This window comes from Vulpes vulpes, chromosome 14, assembly GCF_048418805.1.
Source record: "Vulpes vulpes isolate BD-2025 chromosome 14, VulVul3, whole genome shotgun sequence".
Taxonomy (NCBI): domain Eukaryota; kingdom Metazoa; phylum Chordata; class Mammalia; order Carnivora; family Canidae; genus Vulpes; species Vulpes vulpes.
In genome coordinates this window covers 76,267,697-76,288,543 of record NC_132793.1, presented here as the reverse complement: position 1 = coordinate 76,288,543, position 20,847 = coordinate 76,267,697, and the positions used below count along the sequence as shown (strand labels likewise).

General features: G+C 37.1%; 1 protein-coding gene across 2 annotated transcripts in view; it reads left to right on the top strand.

Moving 5' to 3' along the window:
• SCAMP1 (secretory carrier membrane protein 1) overlaps positions 1 to 20,847 on the top strand; it is a 117,889-nt gene that overhangs the window by 9,965 nt on the left and 87,077 nt on the right. The window lies entirely within an intron of this gene.

The window sequence follows — 20,847 nt, the reverse complement described above, 5'->3', positions numbered from 1 at the left end:
AGCATGTGTGTGTATGTGTGTGTGTGTGTTTGTGTGTGTCTGTGTGGTCTGTTTTCCCCCTCCCCTCCCCCCCTCCGAGCTCGCTTGCTCTCTCTCTCAAATAAAATCTTTTAAAAAAATTCTGGATTAAGCTTTTTACTTACGTCTGTTTTGTTAGATCCCTGGCTGTGACCTTTTCTTGTTTTTTTTTTCAGGATGAATTCTTCTGTCTTGGCATTTTGTCTAGGTTTCTGTCTTCTGTGTGTTAGGAAAGCCTGTTATATATCCTGTTACTGAGAGTATCAGCTTTATAAAGAAGAGGTCGTATACTGTGCAGGACCTGGCATTTCAGGGAAGTGTCTGGTGTATGGTGTGTGCACTCTGCTGCTGTGTTTTGCCTGCTGTTTCCTTCTGGTCAGTCCTCTGCAGAGTATCTTCTTGCCTGAAGTGGGGAGTGTTTGGATGTTGGCCAGAATGTGGCAAGTTTTAACTAGTTGTGCTCTGGTCTGCCTGTTAAGAGAGACCTGATGTTACTTCCACTCAAGCTGAAGCTTTGCAGAATTCTATGGTCTGTAGATGTGGTGTGTTATGTGTTTTGAGGAGTGGGATTGGGGGTAGGCTGTGCTAGCCCCTGGTGGAGAGGCCCACTGTGTTGGTTCACAGGCACATATACCCGAAAAAAGCAGCACGGGAGCAGAGCTTGATATAAGTGGTTTATGCCACTCTTGGCACTCATTGTGCTCATTGAAGTTAGTTTATGGTAGGGGGAGAGTAATGGCACCTGCCAGCTTGTTGGCAGACAACTGCCAGCCTGTTGGCCAGAGAGACATGCCACTTCTTTTACACGAACTCCAAGAAGTGTGTGTGTGTGGGATCATCTCTCCCCGTGTCTCCTAGGGTATCCTCAGATTATACTGTCTGCCCTGGCCTATCTGCCTTCCTTCTTTCAGCAGGAGCACTGAAACACCTGCTGGGCTCCACACCCGCCATGCTGTGGACCTCTAAAATTCTAGTGTTTATTCCCTGTGGTTGTAAAAACTCACAAAAATCAGTCCCTCTCGTTTTCCCAGTCAGTGGCTTTGGGGAAATGTCTTCCTTGTGTGATCCCCTGTGTGCTCCTCTCTCTGTCTTTCTCCTCTCTCTCACCTTTCTCCATGACCTGGCTGCCTTCCCTCTGCGAAACCATGATCCTCTTCTCCCCCAAATCATGTCTCTCTATCTCTACCTTCCATGATGTGGCCTCTTATGTCTCTCTATTTGTGTAGTTTGTTCTGATCTCAGAATGGTTTCTGATTTGTTACATGGCTGAGTTCAAGGACCAGGTGAGCTCAGGATCCACGTAACTACTCTGCTGTTTTAGAATGACCAGATTATCAGTTCATTATAAAGGCTACAATTCAGGAATGGCCCAACGGAGGAGATGCCTAGGGCAAGGTGTGAGGAGCCAGTGTCCGGACATGCCTGCCTTGTAATGCCTCCACAGGTTCAAGCAGGGGCGCTTCAAACCCCATCTCATAGCATAGGCAGAATGAAGGAAATGATCAAAAATTATTTGATTCTATTGCTTTTTAAGTTCTTCAGCATTTTTTCCCCTTTGCTTTTATGTTAGGAGTGCTTTTGCCAGCATCTTCATTTGAACTGTCATGAAAATAATTTCTGAGAATGATCTTCTTAGATAATGGAACTGTAATGGCTTACTTGATTTTATTAGCTGTTGTAAAATTATTTGCTGGATTCATTTTTTTTGAGCCCCTGCTTGATTCTAGTGGTTGTGATAGACTCAGTGAAAGAGTTTATGGAATTTGAATAGTTTTTATTGTGCATCAAAAAACTTGGAGTAACTGAAAATATGTAGTGATCTGAAAAATAGAATATTATGTAGATGTTTTTGAGAATCCCCTCGAATTGTTATAATGTGGCTTTACAGCTAGGGAGGAAAAATTAGTTTCCACATTGTCAATGTGTATTAATTATCTTATGCCCCTGTTCTGTTCAGTTACTCATTTATTCAGTAGATATTGAAGAAATATATATCCTTAAGGTTACTAATCTCACATGTAGACAGAAATACAGTAAGATAAAAATAAAATAAAACCATCAGAAATTAGTAATATAATAGGGCTCTTATAAGTCAGGGTAAGAGTATGAATAAGTGCCAGAATGAGTGCAGTTTATTCAAACGAGAGAAGAATTAGTAAGTGATAAGAAAACCTTCATACTTCTTGATATGCTGTAGCATATTAATATGTTTATTGATTGGACTGGAAAATTCATTTTGGAAATAACATTTTATGTAGTGTTTAAAAATAGAATCAAACTTTCATAGCTTTGGAAAGGAAAATCTTATAATGGATTTATTCAGATCTCATTCTTTTTTTTTTCTTTAAAGATTTATTTATTTATGATAGACATAGAGAGGCAGAGACACAGGAGGAAAGAGAAGCAGACTCCATGCTGGGAACCCGACGTGGGACTCAATCCTGGGACTCGATCCTAGGACTCCAGGATCGCGCCCTAGGCCAAAGGCAGGCGCCAAACCGCTGAGCCACCCAGGGATCCCCTCAGATCTCATTCTATGAATGAAAAAAAGCCCAGAGATAGGATGATTGCCAAATGTGAAATATCTTAATTTCTTCTTGATTAAAAACTATTTAATTTTCATTGCTGACTTGCTCATTATCTTATATACAGGTGTTGGTGGTACAGAATTGGTACTAGAATTTAAATCTTATTCCTGGTCTGTTGCTGATGACACTCTGTTTGCTTGTTGATTGCATTTCTGACACCAAATTCTTGTTTTGTTTTGAGACTTTAGACTTGAGGTCCTCAGACAGGTTTCTGCTCAAGAGTTTAAAAAAAAAACCCTGCATTTGATCCTGGCTTTGTCAGTAATAGCTGTAAGATTTTGGAATGTTACTTAGCTTCTCCATACATCTGTTTACTATTCTGTAAAATAGGATTATAGGACCTTCTCCATAGGGTTGTTAATTGGATTAGATGAACATATACTTAGCTTGTAATAAGTACTCAATGCATGGTGGCTTTAATTAGATTATAAGCAGTATTAATAGTAATTTAAGAAATTGCATTTAATTACAGTTAACTATATTCTTAGCTTATTAATTTCGTGAAGTTCATTTTTTTTAATCGATGTAGAGTCGACATACAATGTTAACATTAGTTTCAGGTGTACAACATAGTGATTCCACAAGTCTGTGTGTTGTACTATGCTCATTGCAAGTGTAGCTATCATCTGTCACCATGCAACACTATTATAATATGATCGATTACATTCCCTATGCTGTTTTCCCCAAGACTTACTCATTGAATAAAAGTTCATGTAGTATGTGTTTGGCAGGTCATAGTTGAGAAATCAAGGCCAAACAAGTGGTTTGCCCTATGTCACCCTGCTAGACCTGACCCAGCTTGTCTGAATTCTAGTGCTTTGACACTACAAAGGCTTCCTCCTTAATAAACTAACTATTCTTTTATTTTGGGCCTCAAAAATCCTACTCTTTTAGAATAATCTCTAAAAATGGGCTACAATTCACCATTCTTATTTATGATATTTAAGTTACATTAATACCAGTGGTATCCTAAGAGTTTAGTTGGAGTTAGAGATTGAAAACCTCATCATTAAAAAATTACCTATAATTCAAGGATGTTATCTATTTTGTTTTCTTCTAGTTAGTTGATGTCACTCCTCCCTTATCCATTTAGCATTTGTGCCTGGAGATTGGATAGCACTAGGAAAGAAACTTGAGGATTTCTTCTGTGATAGTCTAACATTGCAAACTTTCCTTCAGCATTTGTCTGGGACATAGTAGTAGTAACTGGTGGTCTTTGGTGTTTTATGGTCATGTCAACTGTGTAAGTTCATACTCTGTTTTCCCCAAGTTGATATTTTTAAAAAGCATGTATTGAGCTGCTGATTATATTTCATCAAATTAAGATTTGTTATTTTAATTTATCATAGTCTCAGTTCCCTGTTGCTGTGTAACAAACAGTCCCAAAAGTTAGTAGCTTAAAACAACAGTTATTTGCTCACTATTCTGTTATTTGATCTGGCCTAAGTTGGGTAGTTTGTTTTTGGATGCTATTGCCTGGAATCACTTCTGTCTCTTCAGTTTTCTGGCAGCTTGACTGGACTGGATGGTTTAAGATGTCCTCAACTCAAGTATCTGGCAATTATCTGGGGCTGTCATAGAGCAGCAACAATTGCCTCTCTTCCACGTGGGCTTTCTTCTAGGAATAACTTGGGCTTTTTACATAGTCACAGTAGTGTTCCAAGAGGTCAAGAGGGGAAGTTAATGGCTTCTTGAGTCATTTCTTTTTGGCTGCATTCTTAGTCAAAACACAAAGCCAGACCTAACTCAAAAAGGAGTGGGAAGGGGAATCCCTGGGTGTGGATCAAGTCCCACATCAGGCTCCCTGCATGGAGCCTGCTTCTCCCTCTGCCTGTGTCTCTCATGAATAAATAAATAAAATCTTAAAAAAAAAAAAAAAAAAGGAGTGGGAAGGATTAGAGTCTATCACTTGTTAGGAGGAGCTATGTTTCTCTTGATGCAGATCTACAAGCTTAAAAGATACACCCAGCATAAGATGGTGAGACAAGTACAATATAACCCCAATAGACATTTCTATTCAAATAGGGGAGGAAAGGGAGAGGAGTAGCAGTTGCTGGTCTGTATCAAGTCTGAAATCCAGTCAGGCCCATTTGTCAGGGTCCCTAATTGGGGCAATGGGTGTTCCTTGAGTAGGCCCAGCTGCTACCTGGAAGTCTTTCCCAAATCTATTACTTTCTTTTGGTTTTGGTTCTTCCCTCTGAGAAGTCCTTTTTTTCTGTAAGCAATGTTTGCAGCGGAGTAACATTTTCAGCCGGCTTCCTAGCCACTGAAAGTTGGGAGCCCAGAAACCTCTTTTCATGTTGAAATATTCTCTGTTCCTTTTAGTCCAGGCTAGTCCAATTCTCTTAAATTTTTTTTTTTTTTGTTGTTGTTGTTAATTTTACCAGAGTTCAAACTATCCCTTAAAATGCATCTGTAATTCACTTTGAGACCATGTGTTTTACCTAAGATAGAGTTCCAGGGTGCTCCGGATCAGTACTATTAAGATATGTAGGGGATCCCTGGGTGGCTCAGCAGTTTAGCACCTGCCTTTGGCCCAGGGTGTGATCCTGGAGTCCCAGGATCGAGTCCCACATCAGGCTCCCTGCATAGAGCCTGCTTCTCCCTCTGTCTGTGTCTCTGCCTCTCACTCTCTCTCTCTCTCTCTCTCTCATGAATAAATAAATCTTAAAAAAAAAAAAAGATATGTAGAAAACTTTTTGTCTAGCTTGAGCATCTCCTGTGGCTACCTTTGAAAGCTCTCAGTCAAGTACAGTGGGAGGCTGTTAGTGTGGTGGAGTACCTCTTACAGATGCTACATGACAGAACTAGTATTTGGTTTTATTTTGGTATCATGACTTTAACAATAATCATAATTGAGATGATGGTGAAAAATTTGAAAGTAAACTATTCTTTTGCTGATATTGCTGCCAAAAAATCTTTTTTTTTAAAAAAAATAATATTTAGTAGTGCTGAATGCAGATCCAGGAAATTTCTGGGATATTTAATATGAATCACTAGAGTGATATAGTTCTTGAAAAATATATATTGGATTAATGAAATTAGTGGCGATTTCCTAAAGAAGAATCTATAATATTCTGTTCTTGTCCAACCCACTGGTACTGTCTTCAGTTCCAAGTGTGTATTTAAAGAGTGGTTTGAACAAAACAAGATGTGCCCAAAGAAGTCAGAATGGCTGTGGGTCTGGAATCAAGCCTTAGAAAGAATGATTTAAGTTCTTCAATGGGTTAATAATCTACAGGAGGCTAAGGAGAAGTGAGATATTCACATAGTTGAAGGCTTCTTGCTGGAGTGAATAAACCTGTTTTTGTTTCAGAAAAAAAAAAAAAAGGCTAATTGACAGTTTACATGAAAATAGATTTTGTCCTAACACAAAGACTTTTTATTTTTTTATTTTTTATTTTAGATTTTATTTACTTATTCATGAGAGACAGAGACAGGGGGGTGGGGGCAAACACAGGCAAAGGGAGAAGCAGGCTCCATGCAGGGACCCTGATGCAGGACTCCATCCTGTGACTTCAGGATTACACCCTGGGCCGACGGCAGGCTCTAAACCGCTGAACCAAAATAAATAAATAAATAAACCGCTGAGCCACCCAGGGATTGTGGAGGCCGAGAAAAATCAAGGCCATTCCACCTCAAGTTTAGCATTAGCACAAGTGCAGCCATCTTAGGCCCCTGTGAATAAGAGCTGAACTTTATAGGAAAAACTGCAGAATGTCCTCAATGTCCTCAGCAGGTAATCCCATATCCGAAAGACAACAGAGCCCACACCTGTGATAGAAAGTCCCATATTAGAATGAGAACAGAGCTCAATGCCCTTGAAAGCCCCATATCAAAATGTAAACAGAACTTGAGAAATTCCTCCATCCCTTCTGAAAATCCCCTAGACCAGCCTGTAAAAAACTCAGCTGTAACCCACTTCCGGGTCCAAGTGCCTGTTCCGCTGTGTCGGGTATACTTGGACCCGAGCTCGAGCTTGTAAATAAACCCTCATGTGTTTGCATTGGTGTCGGCTCCTTGGTGGTTTCTTGGATTTGCAATCTTGGACACAACAGAATCCCCCACAAAGTCTTTTTATTTATTTTTTATTTTTTAAAGATTTTATTTATTCACGAGAGACCCAGAGAGAGAGAGAGAGGCAGAGACACAGGCAGAGGGAGAAGCAGGCTCCATGCACAGAGCCTGATGGGGGACTCAATCCCGGGTCTCCAGGATCACGCCCTGGGCTGAAGGCAGCACTAAATTTTTTTTTTTTTAATGATTACATTTAAAAAATTTTATTTATTTATTTATGATAGTCACAGAGAGAGAGAGGCAGAGACATAGGCAGAGGGAGAAGCAGGCTCCATGCACCGGGAGCCCGACATGGGATTCGATCCCGGGTCTCCAGGATCGTGCCCTGGGCCAAAGGCAGGTGCCAAACCGCTGCACCACCCAGGGATCCCCTGCCCAAGACTTTGTAAAAAAATATTTTATTTACTTGAGAGAGAGAAAAAGGGAGAAGGGGGAGGGGCAGAGGGGGAGGGAGAAGCCAACTCCCCCCAACCCTAACACCCCCCCTCTCCCGCCCCCCAGCAGGACCTTAGCAGAAGACAGATGCTTAGCTGAGCCACCCAGGTGCACCTAACCTAAAGATTTTTAAAGATCTGTTAGGAGAGCCTGACAATGCCTCCTTTTTTTTTTTTTTTTTTGGTATGGAGTTCCCCAGCAGTTGAAGGACTTAAAGCAGAATTAGAGTGATATCCCAGAGATGCTAAGATAGAGACTTTTGTCCCAGGTTTTTTTTTTCTTTTTTCCTACTTTTAAACTGTGTAATTGTTGCTTTTTTCTTTTTCTTTTTTACCTGTATGACCATTTTGTGAGTGCATAAATTCTATCCTGTTGTAATCTATTAGGTATTGGGATTGCATCTGATCATATAAGCTAGAGAGGAGGCTTTGTATTTTGGGAGCCTGCTATGCTGAGCCTCAAAGTCTGCTGAGGGTGTCCTGAGTGGTTGCTTATGTGATAGATGATCATCGCCTCTTTTGTGTGACCCTAACCATGCTGTCCCCATTTGACTCTTATCAAAGTTACCTAGTCCAAGGAAAGCCATTCTCTGAGATGAGCAGGAGCAGATAAGATTGTTTGGTGCAAAATTTTGCTCCAGTAGTAACAGTGATAGTTAAGTGAGCTATCTTTCTCAGGACCATAAACTGAAAGCACAGAGAAAAAGTCCTGTAGTTACAGTGGGAATACCATGGAAAGACAAGGGGAAAGAGCCAAATTATCTAATCACAAAGCCCTGGAGTAGTAATTATTTGACCAGAGCTTCTGAGGGTCATTTTCTGTAATGCCTGTTTCTTAACAGAGCTGCTCTTGAACTACAAGGTATGTTGTCACATTTTGAAGAATGCTAGTTTTTGAAACCTGGCATCCTTCTTTCTGTATGTATCTTTAAAATATTTTCCCTTCCCCCAGCATTTGAGGTGACTTGAGTCTTTCGTTCAGCTGGAATTGCCAAAAGGTAATTGCAAAGTTACATTTTCTTGACAAAACCATGATAGAATTAAACCTGTATTTAGATCAATTATAGATCTAAATGAAAGAATACAAGTCTGCATGATATAATTAAACCTGTGCTTAGTTTTTTGTGATAGGGTAATGAAAATCCAAACACAAGGAGATGTTTTTAAATCACAACAGGGAAATTTTCCAGCTTTCAGTAGGTGAGGAAACTAAAAGATGATGTGTAGAGATTGATTGGATTTGACTTTGTACCAAGCCCACTATCACTTTTACTCCGTTTCATTTGTTCCTCCTGAAACAGCCTTACTGCCCTATAGCTTTTGCCTTCACATTGTAGACAAGTGTTGGAGCCCTGTGTTTCCTTCCTTTGTGTAAGAACTGCCACAAGAACTCTTTGTAAACCTGCATGAAGAGAGCAATGCAGTAATCTCCCTGGCATTTGGCTTTGAGTGCTTTTAAGAATTAGTATTGCCCAGTTCATTATTTGATGGGTATTTGGGTAGTTGCCACTTTTGACTATTATAAATAATGCTGCTGTAAACATTGGAGTACAAGTTTTTGTTTGACACTTGTTTTAAATTCTCTTGTGTATATACCTAGGGGCAGAATTGCTGGGTCATTATGGTAACTATGTTGAATTATTTGAAGAACTGCCAGACTGTTTTCCAAAGCTGGTGCACCATTTTATATTTGAACCAGCAGCATATGAGGGTTCTGCTTTATCTACATTCTCATCAATACTTATTACCTATTTATGATTCTGGGCATCCTAATATGAAATATTGTGGTTTTGATTTTCATTCCTCTGATGGCTGTATGGTGTTGAGCATATTTTTATGTGCTTATTGGTCATTTGTATAGCTTCCTTGGAGAAGATATGTTCATATATAAATTCAGATATATATATATATTCAGATATACATATATACATATACATACATACATATATTCAGATCCTTTGCCTATTTTTAAATTGGGTTGTCTTTTTTAATTGAACTGTAAGATTTTTATATATTTTGGATATAAGTCTTTTATCCAAGTACAGTTGATTCTTGAAGAACATGTTTGAACTACATAGGTTCACTTATCTTCAATAAATACAGTATATTACTGTAAATGTGTTTGCTCGTCCGTATGATTTTCATAATATTTTCTTTTTTCTAGCTTTATTGTCAGAATATAGTTTATAACACATATAACATGCACAATGTGTATTAGTTGACTGTTACCAAGTATGGCTTCTATACTGGTGGGCTATTAGTTTTTGGGGTGTCAAAAGTTCTATGCTGATTTTCTATTGCCCCTGGGGGGGGGGGGTGTCTGTCCTCCCTTAACCCCTGCATTGCTCAAGTGTCAAGTGTATCTGATTTATAGATACTTTCTCATATTTTGTCAATTACCTTCTTTCTTGTTAATGTCCACCCAAGCACAAAAGTTACAAATTTTGATTAAGTCCAAATTTTCTTTATTTTGTGGTTTGTGTTTTGATATTGTCTAAGAATCCTTTGCAAATCTGAGGTAATGAAGATTTACCCTTATGTTTTTTTCTATGGGTTTTACAGTTTTAGCTCTTAAATTTAGGTTTGTGATGCATTTTGAGTTAATTCTTATATATTGTGTGAAGTAAGGTTGAACTTCATTGTTTTTAATGTATCATCCAGTTCTAATACCATTTGCTGAACAGATTATTCTTTTCCCATGGAATGATCTTGGCACCCTCTTCAAAATTTTTTGTATTCTTTTTTTTAATCTTTTGTTTTTGCAAAAGAAATACTTTTATCTAAAAAAAGCCTTGGGACACCTGGGTGGCTCAAGTGGTTGAGTATCACCTTTGGCTTAGGTCGTGATCCTGGAGTTCCTGATCCTGGAGTTCCAGGATCGAGTTCCTCATCAGGGAGCCTGCTTCTCCTCCGCCTGCCTATGTCTCTGCCTCTCTCTGTGTCTCTCATGAATAAATAAATAAAATCTTTAATAAGTAAATAAATAAGCCTTCATATTTCATGGAAAATGGCTCCCAAGTACCTGAGTGTCCCTAAAGTATATTAACTTGCCTGCCTTCCAAAGTTGCCAGAGCTGGTGTTACATTTGCTTGTAAATCTGTGCTTGCATCAATATATTTTTATCAAAGTTTAATAATGAGTTTTATACTTTTTAGAATGCAATTATGAACACATTATCAATATTACCAACTTGATACTTTTCCTTTTCTTACATTTATTTTACAGAATATAGATGAATTATTGAATATATTTTTGCAGATAAGCAAAAATATTTGAAGTTCTTTAATAAAGCAGGGAATGTATGTGATATAATGCATTTTGAGTATTGGTGAGATTAAATTAGGAAGAAAGGATTTGTGATGGTTATACAATGATAATTTTAACTGATAATAGAAGAAAAAATCAGACATTTGAATGCAAGTGAATTAGTTTATTTAATTATTAAAAGTTTTTGCTTCACAATTAGTCAAAAGAATGCATACTGTAGAAACAATATATACAAAATAAATATTGGAAGTTTCTACTTTCTCAGAGATACAAGCAGTGGTGGAATTGTATGCGTGCTATTGGTAGCCATTTTACCTATCTCTTCTTTTTTTTAAAGATATATTTATTTATTTTAGAGCAAGAGGGAGCTCGAATGGGGGAGGGGCAGAGGGAGAGAATGTTCAAGCAAACTTCACGCTAAGTGGGGCTCCTTCCATGACCTATGAGATCATGACCTGAGCCAAACCAGTAGTCAGACCCTTAAACTATGGAGCCACCCATGTGCCCATTCTTATGGCTGTCTTCTAATGGTGTTTAGAATCCTTGTGTGATGATTTGGAATACATATGGAAAGTGGTGAGAAATGAAAGTAGGAGGTGATAGGAAAAGAGCACCAGGACTATTGGCCAGAGATGGCCAGGGGCTTGTTTCCTAGTCTAATTTTACCACCATTTAACAATTTTCCTAAAGCTATTGAGGCTTGTCTTAGGTTGATTTAGTCAGTCTTGTGGTTTTATTTATGGTGTAGCATGCTTAATTTTTGGCATCTCAAATAGTCATAAATTTTAGTGAATTGCTTATAAGTCAGTGGTGTATTGTAAAAATGCAAATTAATGTATTCCCCAAGGTTAAAAGACATGTACTGTATACTTTTTCTATATGATTAAAAAATTTTTCTTATGGAGATGTTTGTATTTGAGTCTCAAGGGAACTTAATTACCATTTAGCATTAAGTTCATAAGAAAATGTTCTGTGAAGTATGTATATTACAGACAGGCATTTCTGTGTTCTTAGCCTGATATTAGGGGGATTAGAGGAAGGGGTAAATGAAGTTTGCAGAGGTTTATCCTCACTTGTAATGGGGAGTAGGTAAAAGGGTGTCTCTGGAACCAGGCTGTCTAGGTTTCCTTCTCTACTTCTTTACTTGAGTGACCTTAGGCAAGTTACTGAATTTTTCTGCCTTCATTATTTGTTGTTTTCTTACATTTCTTATAGGAATATTTTTTGAATCAAGGTAAAGATGGGAAGCTCTTAAAATAACAGAGAACTAATGGTGCGAGATTATCTTTGGTTAGAGCATGTGATCATTCTCCTTTTATTTTATCCCTAAATTGCCTCTATTTTATCAGACTGTAATTTTTACTATTAATTTTTTTGGTTTTAACAGAAATAGTAACAAAAAGAAAACATACAAATTGCTGGTTGTCTTACAAAGCTTGGGTATTTTAGAAGCTGTTATAGATCAGAATGAGAGTAATAAGGATAGGTCATTGTATTTTTATGATGTAAGTTTTGTTTAAATGTTGGAAGGATGTACATTTGGTCATTTAAATGTTGATGGTTTTTGGAAAGGACCTCTGGTTTTTAAAAATTATTATTACATTATAGCCTAATAGTTTAGAAAGTTTATGATTACTTTTCAAAGTCATGGAAAGCTAGGAGGAGATGAATCCCTGTTGTCACAATTGGAATTCTGAACATTTTCCCCCTGATGGGTATATATTGTTGTACAGAATGCCTGGCTTTGGTGGTGCTTTTGATTTTAAGTACTGGCCTGGGGATTTTAACTACCAAGTTAGCAAGAGTAGTCCATTTAGCCAGATTTTGTTTCATAAGAAAATGTTGTATTAAGTATATATACATTTATTCTCAGATGTAAAAACTACATTTAAAAGTTCACTGTTAAAAAAAAATAAAAAAAATAAAAGTTCACTGTTCATGACAAAAAAAAGACTTTTTAAAATTTGTTCATAGGTCTTTGTCATGTTTAATAGTAAATTGTTCTGGTAATTTCAGTATTAATATATTTTTTTAAAGATTTATTTATTTATTCATGAGAGATACAGAGAGAGAGAGAGAGAAAGAAAGAGGCAGAGACACAGGCAGAGGGAGAAGCAGGCTCCTTGCTGGGAGCCTGACATGGGACTTGATTCCAGGTCTCCAGGATCATGCCCTGGGCTGAAGGCGGTAGTAAACCTCTGAGCCACCTAGGCTGCCCCTCAGTATTAATATGTTAAAGGAGAAAGATAAAAAAGTAATTAATCTTGGTGAAGAACTACTTTGTATGATAAAACAACCTTTTCTATACAAAAATTTCCTAACAGTTCACTAAAAATGAGTGGTATTTACGTGGGAAGACTTGCTGTTATCTGATTCCTAGGATATCATTTCAGCGGTTTGTTTATTCAATAGTGGTCAAAAGTGATTGAACTTGCAGGTCATTGACAGACATATGACCAATTATTTTCCTGTTCTTCATGATTACTCTTTTTCTTCTTATGTCTTTAGATTTCATTGTGTTAGTACTGGGGCATGTAGTTGTATTCGCTATCCAGTTTCTCAAATCCCAAAAAGAAATTTTGGTGATTGAGTATATAGGAAGTTTTGGTGTCATCATGATCTTTGATAGCTAATACCCTGCCCCCTGTGTCCTTACTTCTTGCCTAATGAGTATGTCTCTTTAATGACTAAGGCGGTATTTAGATTTTGAAGACTTAGAGATGTATAGCTGGTTGGCAACATATATTCCAAGAAATACTACATCAGATTTTCTTTTTTAAAAACAGCTTTGAGGGGATCCCTGGGTGGCTTAGCAGTTTAGTGCCTGCCTTTGGCCCGGGGCGTGATCCTGGAGACCTGGGATTGAGTCCTACATCTGGCTCCTGCATGGAGCCTGCTTCTCCCTCTGCCTGTGTCTCTGCCTCTCTCTCTGTCTCTCTGTTTCTCATGAATAAATAAATAAAATCTTTAAAAAAGCTTTGAGATATAATAAACAGACTGCACAGTTCACCCATTTAAAGTGTACAACTTAGTGGTTTTTAGTATATTTGCAGTTGTGTATTCATCACTATCAACTTTAGAAACATTTCATCACTCCCAAAAGAAACCCTGTTAGCAGCAGTCATTCCCCATTTTCCCCAGTTCCTCCAGCTCTAGGCAGCCCCTAATACACTTTCTGGGCATTTCATGTAAATGGAGTCATGCAGTATGTAGTCTTTGATGGTTGGCAGCTTTCCAGAGCATAATGTATTCAAGGTTTATGAATGTTGTAGCATGTATCAGGACTTCATTTCTTTTTATTGCCAAATAACAATTTTATGGTATGGATATACATTTTATTTGTCGGTTGATATAAATTTGGGTATTTTCACTTTTTGACTGTTAGGAATAGTGTTACTATGAATATTTGCATACAAATTATTGTGTGGGACATGCCTTCATTCCCTTGGATATATACCTAGGAATTGGACTGTTAAGTAATTTGGTAACTTCCAAAATGACTACCATTTTACATTCTCACCAGCAGATTAGTTTGTTCATATGCTTGCTAACGGTTGTCTCTGTCTTCTTATTTGTAGCCATTCTAGTAGGTGTGAAGTGGTTTCTCATTAAATCTGCTTGGGTGTGATTGCTTTAGTTTTAATTTACTAAGAACTGATTTGGGTTCACAAAAATTAGTCTGTGAGTTGCTTTTAGGTTTTAGTAAGGCTGTCATGACTTATAATGAAAATGAAAACCGGTTTTAAAAAAAATATTTAATTTATTGACGAGAAACACGGGGGGAGAGAGAGAGAGAGGCAGAGACAAAGCAGAGGGAGAAGCATGCTTCCCCCAGGGAGCCTAGAGTGGGACTCTGATCCAGGACGGTGGGATTATTCCCTGAGCCAAAGGCAGACGCTCAACCACTGAGCCACCCAGGTGTCCCTGAAAACCAGTGTTTAAAAGTCACGATTTACTGAATAATTTCTAGTGTTAAGCACTTCTTTCAATCTATTATAAAAGGTTTGCTAAATACATGTTGTTTTAGAGTCTTGCTGAGATTTTTAATGGCTTCTCATAGTTCCTTTGGTTTTTTAAAAATAATTGGGGCATTTAGAAATGAGTAATTCTCCAGGTAAGTGAAATTCTCAGTATTTATTAAATTCCTGTGATTATAGTAGCTCTAAGAGGTATAAAAGTAGAGGAAAAATTTAACTCTCTGACGGTAGGGCCTCTCATAGCCTCTAGCCAGCGACTTTTTCTTTTTTAATCAAGTTGCCTAGTCTAGTGTGTAATATTGATTGGATTAAGTAGAGCTACTGAAGAGTATTTTAATTAAGTTTTGTGGAGCAATGCCTTGTTTAATTCAGCCTTTTTCTTTTGAGGAGATATTGTTTTAAACATAAATTTGGTTTCTTTATTATATTTTCTTATAAGAACTCAGTCTTAGGGATCAGATTTGAATTTGCATCCTACCACGTAACTTACTCTATATGACTTTGGGCAAATTACTTTAAACATGTGGGAGGTAATCTCAGCAGTGAAAGAAAGGGTAAAGAATTTAAGTCATATGGTTGTTGTGAGGATTACAAGACATAATTAAATAGTATTGTGCTAAAATAGATGAATTCTCTTTCTCTTCTTGAATCTGTCTTTGCTTTAGCTTTCAGTTTCTCACAGGCATGCTTCATAGAACTAAACATGCCTTTTCTAGTAAATGTTTTTATTTTTATTTTTATTTAAAAATTTTTTTTATTGGAGTTCAATTTGCCAACATTTAGCGTAACACCCGGTGCTCATCCTGCCAAGTGTCCCCCTCAGTAGTAAATGTTTTTAATACTCAAGTTATTGTCTTCTAGTATCTCATGTAAAAAGGTATGAGGTAAGTGAAAAAGTATAGTAAATGTCTGCTACTGTGTTATATGAAGACAATGGGTTGAGAAGCTTCTGATTGGATCTCTTGTCATCTTTTGCAATTTTGAAAAACTAGAGGAAATTCAGCTTTAAGTCTTAATTTGTTGTTTTCCCTTTGGCTAATACAATTGAATTTGTCCAAATGAGTGAAAGTGAAATTATAAGCCAGTCTTGAATAAATTGCACTGCTGCAAACAGAACTATCTGGTGAGGTGTCTGGATGGCTCAGTACGTTAAGCATCTGACTCCTGATTCTGGCTCAGGTTATGATCTTAGGGTCTTGAAAGAGCATCCTACATCATGCTCCCCACTCAGCAGGGAGTCTGTTTCTCTCCCACTGCCCCTCCCTGCACTGGCACACATTCTAGTGCTCTAGGAAAAAAACTGTCCAGTGGAAGTATAATTTGTGTCATGGGTGTAATTTAAAATTACTTAGTAGCTATATGGAAAGAACCCAGGTAAACTAATTTTAATAATATGTTTTATCTTACCCGATATATACAAAATATCTTTTCAGCATATAATCATCAAATAAGTCATTAATGAGATATTGTACATTGTTTTGTGCTAAATCTTTAAAATCAGAAACATGGTGTGTTTTATACTTCCAACATATTTAATTTGGACTAGTTACATTTCAAGAGCCATGTATACTAGCAATCAGTAAATGTTCATATGTAAAAAATCTTTCTTTTACAGCAGGTTTTATTTAAATATAATAGCAGTAAACTGTCTTTCCATAGTTTTAATGAACGTGAAATAGCAAAGAACACTGATTCCACCTATTCCTGTTTTATTACTTTTAAAATTTATTTTATTATTTTTTAAAGATTTTATTTATCTATTTATTCATGAGAAAGAGAGAGGCAGAGACACAGGCAGAAGGAGAAGCAGGCTCCATGCAGGGAGCCCGACGTGGGACCCGATCCCGGGACTCTAGGATCACATCCTGGGCCAAAGGCAAGCGCTAAACCGCTGAGCCACCCAGGTGTCCCAAGGGGTATTTAAATTCTTTTAAAAATTTTTATTTTTTTGGGGGTGGTATTTCCCTTGTTAGAAATGCACATTCTCAGATACAAGGTACATTTATTTATTTATTTATTTTTACAAGGTACATTTAGAGTGGAGTTCAGTAACCTGGGTTTTCATAAGCCCTTCAGGTGATTCCAGTGTCTGAGTTTGAGAACCACTTGCATAGAAGTAACCAAGTTAGCACCTGAAACAGTTTCATTTTGTTGTGTTGAGAAGAAAGTACAGTATTTTCCTGCCAAAGCTTTGGAATCATTAATAAACAATTAGCTCAACTAATGTCTTTTTTTCTTTCTATTTTTTTTTTTTTCCCTAGGTAGGGAAGAGAAAGGCAGGGAGAGGGGTACAGGGAGAGAGAATCTTAAGCAGGCTCCAAGCCGAGTTAGAAGTCTGACCTGTGGCTTAATTTCACAATCCTGAGATCATGACCTGAACTGAAATCAAGAGTCAGACGCCCACTGAACCACCTAAGCACTGCGACCAATGTCTTTTCTTGATAAAGTTGTGCTTGTGGTAAATTCTATTTTTAGTATATCTGATGGAAAGAATATATATAGGCAATGGAAAGTTGTTGCTTTATATTTTGTTTCAAACACACACAAATTGTCCTTCAGGAAGTTTCTTGACCTTTTTCAAGGCCATAGATTCTTTGTCTGAAAAATAGAATAATACCATCCATCAGGGAGGATTATAGCAAGGATTGGAAGTTATCTAAGTGCTAGATGGTTAATAGGCTTTAAAAGATTATTCGTTTTGGGGCACCTGGGGAACTCGGTTGAGTGTCCAACTCTTGGTTTGGAGTAATAATGAAATAAATCTTAAAAAGATTATTAAATCTTAAACTTTGTTTTCTTTCAGTTTAGAGACTACAATTTCCTCAATACTATTTGCTTATTAAAACTGATTTGAAATGTTAATTATGTAATAATTCAGAAATAGCAATTCTTTATCTTCCTAAATCATTGTTGGCAAATCCTGTACATATAGTTCACTGCTTTGTCACCTAATACTTCGTTAAGGAGAAATTCCAGAACAGCTAGAAGTGAACTCAGTTAACTTGATACAATGATTTTGTTAAACTGCCAGTTAACTCTCAGGCTGTATTAAACCCTTTTAGAATCTAGAAGGAAACCAAGTACATTTCTGTTATTGTAGTTAAAAGTGGAAAATTGGAAGAATGATTTCATTCTGTATCTCTTTGGAGCTATTATACCTTATGTAGAACTTTAAAAAAGTTTAATGTGAATTTAAGGACACTTGATAATTTGCTATGAATATTATATATTAATACAGTGAGAATTGGGACTCATTGGACTCGTACATCACTAGCATTGAAAGAAGACATTGATGGCATGAATGTTGGCTAAACATGATCCATCTTTCTCATTCTACATTTTACTTCCCTTTGTAAAAAACTATATAATATTTTCATGGTTCCAAAGTAAAAGTTAAAACAAGGTATGTTCAGCAGTCCATCTTCCACCCCTGTGTTCTCTTATCACTATTCTCTTCATCTCCCCATAGGTAATCATTCTTACTAGCTTTTGGATTTTTTTTTAAGTTACTTCATTTTTTATTAAAATTTTTTTTTTTTTTAATTTTACTTAAGTGGGCAGCCCGGGTGGCTCAGTGGTTTGGCGCTGCCTTCAGCCCAGGGCATGATCCTGGAGACCCGGGATCAAGTCCCACATCGGGCTCCCTGCGTGAAGCCTGTTTCTCCCTCTGCCTGTGTCTCTGCCTCTCTCTCTGTCTCTGTCTCTCATGAATAAATAAATAAAATCTAAAAAAAAAAAAAAAGAAATTTTACTTAAGTAACCTCTACACCCAACACTGGACTCCAGCTTAGAGCCCTGAGATCAAGAGTTGCATGTTCTTCAGACTGGAGCCATCCAGGCACGCCTGGAGTTGTTTTTTTTTTTTATCTTGTTAAACATTTATGTAAGCACATGTTAATTTTTTTCTTTGAATAAGAGGTAACATTTATATTTTGCAGAGTTTTCACTCATTCCCTAGTAGTGTACAGATTTTCTTATAGTATTTTACAACTGCATAATACCCAGCTGTATAGTACTTTATCATGTACATATACCATAGTTTATTCAACTATATTCTATTGATAGACATTTAGGTTTTTTCCAGTCTTCAATTATAAATAGTATTTTGTCAGTACATCATAGGAATAAATTCCTAGAAGTGAGATGTGGGTCAAAGTATAAATGTAGATATGATTTTCCTAGCTATTACCAACTGTCCCTCCATAGAGGTTGTAACAATTTCTCTTCCCATTAGTAATGTTTGAGAACTCTTATTTCCTTACACCTTTGTCACTAGACTATGTTAGACTTGAAGATTTTTGCTAATCCGTTAGGTGGGAAATGGTTGTGTCAGGGTAGTTTTAATTAGTATTTCCCTTATGAGTGAGATCAACATTTTCTCACATAAATTTTTGAATAGCTTCATATTTATGTACTTTTTTTTCAGGAAGTATTTCTTGGTTATTTCTGGTGCTACTATTCTGATGAATTACTTTTTAGGTTTTTTTTTTTTTTCTCTTTGGGAGTGGTAATAATCACTCAAGTAGTATTACCAGGCATGTATGATTAAATAAAAACCACCTGTTTATGTATTTTTTTGTATTTAGAGATGTAACATCCTAATTCGGAAAAGGAACTTGTACGAAGATCATTATGATTCAGTGAAATAAATGCTAAGCTCTGTGGAAGCACTAAGCCTGGGATGTAATGTTTTGGGTATCAAATTTTAATAGCATATGAAGTATTCCTCAGATTGAGTCTTTACGGAAGAGAAGATTGCTAGGCTATCTTGAAGAGTCTCTTTAAAACCAATTTCTTCTTTAAGTTAAATATCTCTGCACCCAACATGGGGCTGAGATCAAGAGTTGCATGTTCCATTGACTGAGCCAGTCACTTCTATGTTAAGATAACTACAGCAGTGCCAACTTGAAAACTTGAATTAAAATATTCATGTTTCTATTGATTTTGTCCTCGAGGCACACATTCCTGCTACTCATTTTTTTTTAAAGATTTTTATTTATATATTTGAGAGAGAGAGCTCCCACTGAGCAGGGAGCTTGATGCAGGGCTCAATCATAGGACCCTGGAATCATGACCTGAGCCAAAGGGCGATGCTTAATGGATTGAGCCACCCAGGTGCCCTTGCTCCTCTCATTTTTGAATAAATTTAGGAAGAGAACCCTGGGAAATAGAAAGGTTTCATTCCCTCCTTTCCTTTTCATTGTTGAGCAAAATTTTTTGCTAAAATTTTTATTTTTTGTCTGTGCTATGCTTTTAATTTAACCTTATCTTTTGCTTTTTGTCAAGTTCAAGGCTCTTATGTAATAGCTTGTTTGACCTGGTAGAGAGTGAAGATCTGGCAAGGGGAAGGTCCTTGTGAGAGAGTTGAATCTGGAAAGGTAGGCAGGGACTAAACTAGATGGTCAGAGTATTTTATCTGACTTTGAGGAATTTGTATTTTGTTTTGGTGGAGAGCCTCTAAAAAATCTGAAATGGATGAGGAACAGAGTGAAGGTATTGGAGAAGGGAAATGAGAAGGTTTTCTTTTCATTTTTGAGAAGTAACTTTGATTAATGTGTCGAGGAAGATGAATTAGAGAAGGTACAGTGTAGGTGAGAGAGCATTGCTTTTCCAACCAGCAGCAGCATCACATGGGAAGTTTTTAGAATTACAGATTCTGTTGCCCCATCCTAGAACCCTGGGGGTGGGTGCAGTAATCTGTATTTTGATTCTAATGCATACCAAAGTTTGGGACTAGGAATATAAAAGTTAACAAGGCTATATTACAGTTTGCAATGCTTTTTTATGTTAATTATGTAGTTGGTTTTTGTTGAGATGTTTATTATGTTTGTGTCTTACATTCATTCACAAGAGAAGTAGATGAACTCTCTGGGATTTTGGGACTTATTTATTTCAAAGCCTAATATGAAGAGATTTGAAAAACTGGGCTACGGTGGTAATATACTTGGAAAAGGGGAAACAGTTCAGGACTAAGTAAACAGTCAAATGAAACTATTGGAGTAGCATACAAGGAAGTGGTGCTTAATCTTGGGTGCTCTAGATGTTGTCTGTACGTGACATGACATTGATTTTTTTTTTAAATTTTTTTTATTTTTATTTATTTATGATAGTCACAGAGAGAGAGAGAGAGAGGCAGAGACACAGGCAGAGGGAGAAGCAGGCTCCATGTACTGGGAGCCCGACGTGGGATTCGATCCCGGGTCTCCAGGATCGTGCCCTGGGCCAAAGGCAGGCGCTAAACTGCTGCGCCACCCAGGGATCCCTATGACATTGATTTGTAATGTGGTACTTGTATCTGCAGTAGGGAAACTGATGGAGGATATTGTAAAAAAAAAAAAAAAAAAAAAAAGAGAGAGAGAGAGAGAGAGAGAGAGAAACAGCAACTTATTGTGGAACCAAAGGAAAGAATGGGTGGGTTTGCCCAAGATTTGCTAAGGTGCTCTTGTGCAGTAGGTTCTACATAGCTGTTTTCATTTTTTAAATAAT